Below are 4121 nucleotides of genomic sequence, written 5' to 3'. Positions count from 1 at the left end.
AAAATAAGTTGGATGCACCCCCACTAGTTCCATTGGAGAGCTTACCTTAGCTCATATGTGCATCCGTTACATGGCAATCCCTAGTCCTCACAGCATATCTATCATCTTGCTTTCTCTCACCTATGGTTGTCCTCATTGATGTGAGACTATCACACCTTTTTGTCTTCCTTCCCCGTCATTATTCTATTTGACATCCTAAGTGCCAACATATCTTGCTTACGCCCATCCATTGCATGACTGCTCAAAATCGAAAGGGAGAGGATCATTTTGACTTATGCCTAACTAGTGGTCTGGGGATGAGTCAAAATAAGATTCCAAAGGAGACCAAGTGTGAAATTTTAGTAGATTGAGTTCTCAATTAAAAAATATTTTATCATCTCAATCCATCTCCCACTTCTTGCAAGCAAACACCATTTGGAGACATTCGAGTCACGAACAGCGAGAGCTCTTGCACCTTTATGCTCTTACTTTGCTAATCTCAATACTAGATACAAACTCTTGCTTGTTATTATCCTGACTTGAATTGCATATCTCACTTGCTTTACTTCAAAGTTCTTATATGTGTGTTAGCATGTCACCACAAAAATTATTGTGTTATCATTTATCTACTCGAGGACGAGCAGAAATTAAGCTTGGGGATGTTGATACGTCCCAAATGTATCTATAATTTCTGCTTGTTCCATGATCTTTTGGGTGACAATGTTATATGTTTTGCTACACTTTTATATCATTTTACCCGTATTTGGACTATCCTACTAACTCAGTGCACCCAGTGCCAGTTTCTATGTGTTGATGTCTATTTTGCAGGGGCTTTTCCCCAATTTTCCGAAGCCTGAAAAATTCCAGGAAAAATATATAAAAAATCAGCATAAGGGAAGCTTCGAGATCACCGAAGATGGGCCAGAGGGGGGCAGGAGCCGTCCATGAAGGGGGAGTAGTTCCTCCTCGGGGCTGAGGTCTTCTAGAGTAGCTATGTGGTTAATTCTCTCTCTCACGATGTAATCTTGATTGTGATCACGGGCTATGTTAATCTAGGATGATCCCATGATGTTTCCCCTTATTCTATGTATTGGATTGATGTACTTACTTGATCTTATCTAGTATAATCCCCGAGACCATGGTGACATCGGTCTATTAGACATGGATTAGAAGAATATTTTCATGAGTGATTTCCTCTTTTGTGAATTGATTGAAGATTGAGAGTCTTTTGGTGCTTGTCTTTGACTGTCCTTAAGATATGTTCTCGTGATTGTGGTACTCTCTTTGGATGGCCGCGGTGACATTGGGAATCCAGAGAGAGAACTACGAACTGTGAGGTGTGCTTTTGTAGCCCTACATAATTCTCGTCCTCTCTTGATCACAAAGTAATGACCTCCGAGTATGTATCCATTGCATGTTTTAGTGGAAATATCATGTGATTAAACTATGTTAATGTTGTTGGGAGTTGCCACTAGTGAAAGTATGAAGCCTATGCCCTATTTCTCACCATTGTTACACTGTTTATGCTCACTTTTGTCACTTGCTACCTTGCTGCCATTTTAATTTCAGATTTATATTACCTTTCTTTGCCACACCTATCACCCATATTTTACCATCTCTTCGCCGAACTAGTGCACCTATACAACTGACAATTGTATTAGGTGTGTTGGGGACACAAGAGACTTCTTGTATCTTAATTGCAGGATTGCTTGAGAGAAACCATCTTCAACCTCTACTTCCCTGAGTTCGATAAACCTTAGGTCATCCACTTGAGGGAAATTGCTGATGTCCTACAAACCTCTGCGCTTGGAGGCCGAACATAGTCTACAAGAATAGAAGCGTGCGTAGACATCAGGCGTCAGTCTGGGTTAGTTCTAAATAAATCATATAAAGTGCAAAAACTTGATATAAAATTATTGTAAACATAGGCAAACATGGCATGAATACTTCATAAATTATCGATACGTTGGAGATGTATCAACTAGCATGATTATTATCAAGTCAATTTTTATCATGGTCACTAGTTTTATCAAAGTGCAAGTCATCTTCTCCTAACAAGTCATCCTCGTCACTATCAAAGTCAAAGTACTCGGGGTGTGATACCTTGGGGCCTTTCGCCATGAAGTATTCCAATCCCTTCATTTGGTGAATCAAATATGTCGTAGGAGTTGGAGGATACGAGTGCAAGACCTGCAACACTTTCATCTTGACTATAGTTGGAGTTGGAGTGATAGATTCTCTCGGATTGGTTGTCAGACTCAGAGCTGGATACCCATTCATCAACATGATCTTGATGTCTTCTTCTTGAGTGTATGTTGGTGTACTTGTCCTTGTTCTCCGATTTCTTACTTCTCTAGCAGTGCCTTCGTTTGTAATGATCTTCTATACTCCTTCTCTCTCTACGAGATGACTCTTCTCTTGAGCTTCGTCTTCTAAGTGACTCTTCTTTTTGTTTATGGGGAGCCGAGCACTCATTGGAATAGTGTTCGAGATTTCCATAATTGTAGCATTTTTTATCACGACTAGATGAATGCTTCTCTTCATATCTTGAGCTAGAGCTTCTCTCTTTGCCTCTACTCTTGTAGAACCTGTTGAATTTCCTGACAACGGGGCTTATCTCTTCATTGGTGACAAGGCTGCCATTTGAAGTAGCACGAGTATCACTTGAAGCTTTGTAATCACTGTTTGACTTGTTGTGCAGCTCATCTTTGTCATTGAGTGACATTTCGTGAGCGACAATCCTTCCAATGACTTCCGCTGGCTTGAGATCCTTGTAGTTTGGCATCATTTGGATCAATATGCACACGATGTCATACCTTCCATCCAAGGCTCTAAGTATCTTCTTGATGATGAATATGTTGGTCATCTCTTCGGTTCCTAAGCCGTCAATCTCATTTGTGATGAGAGCTAGCCTAGAGAACATCGCAGCGAGTTCTTCACCATCCTTCATCTTGAACTTGTCAAGCTGACTTTGTAGCACATCCAACTTAGATTCCCTGACGGATTTTGTACCTTCGTGCATTTCAACCAAAGTATCCCAAATTTCCTTTGCATTCTCAAGGCAGCGGATTTTATTGAATTCTTCAGGGCACACGCAGTTGAATAGAATGTTGCATGCTTGAGCATTGTATTGCAACGTCTTCAATTCTTCCATTGTCGCATCGTGATACGATTCCCTTCCATCACCAAAGAAATCACCTTGCGCACCAACATGAACAACAGCCCAAATGATAGGGTTATGACCAATAATATGTCTTTTCATCTTATGCATCCAAATAGCAAAGTTTGTACCCTCAAAATATGGACCTCTACAGTGATAATTTCCCTCACTAGACGCCATACTATCCTAGGTTGTGAAACCAATGCAATAGAGACCGAAAATCTGATACCGCTTGTAAGATTTGAAGTATGTCTAGAGGGTGGGGTGATTAGAGTACTTGACCAAATAAAAACTTAGTGTTTTCGCAATTTTAGTTTTGGCCAGTTTTAGCAATTTGTGACTAGTCAAGTACACCCTAAACATTCATATCTATGAGTTTAGCGGCGGGAAGATAAGACATGCAAATGTAAGTAGGGGATAGGGAAAGGAAGATCAAACGCAAAGGTTGACACGGCGATTTTTGGCGCGGTTCCGACAGGTTGTGCTATTGTACGTCCACGTTAGTGGAGACTTCAACCCACAGAGGGTAATGGATGCGAGAGTCCATGGAGGGCTCCACCCACAAGGGGTCCACGAAGAAGCGGCCTTGTCTATTCCACCATGGCTTACGTCCACATAGGACTAGCCTCACTCGGGGTAGATCTTCATGAACTAGGTGATTTCCTTGCCCTTACAAACTTCATGGTTCAACTCCACAACACGAAGTAGGAGGCTTCCAAGCGACATCTAACCAATCTAGGAGGCACCACCCTCCAAAAGGTAATAGATGTGGTAGAACGATGAACTTCTTGCTCTTGTGCTTCAAAAGATAGTCTCCTCAACACTCAATACTCTCTCACAGATTTGGCATGGGTAGGGGAGATTGATTTGGTGGAAAGCAACTAGGAGAGGCTAGAGATCAAGTTTCTAATGGATGGATTGGAATCTCTTGATCTCAATACATGAGTAGGTGTCTGTCTCTCAAAAATATGGATATGTCAAG

Source organism: Hordeum vulgare, chromosome 6H (assembly GCF_904849725.1).
Source record: "Hordeum vulgare subsp. vulgare chromosome 6H, MorexV3_pseudomolecules_assembly, whole genome shotgun sequence".
Taxonomy (NCBI): Eukaryota; Viridiplantae; Streptophyta; class Magnoliopsida; order Poales; family Poaceae; genus Hordeum; species Hordeum vulgare.
Note: the sequence above shows the minus strand (reverse complement) of the source record.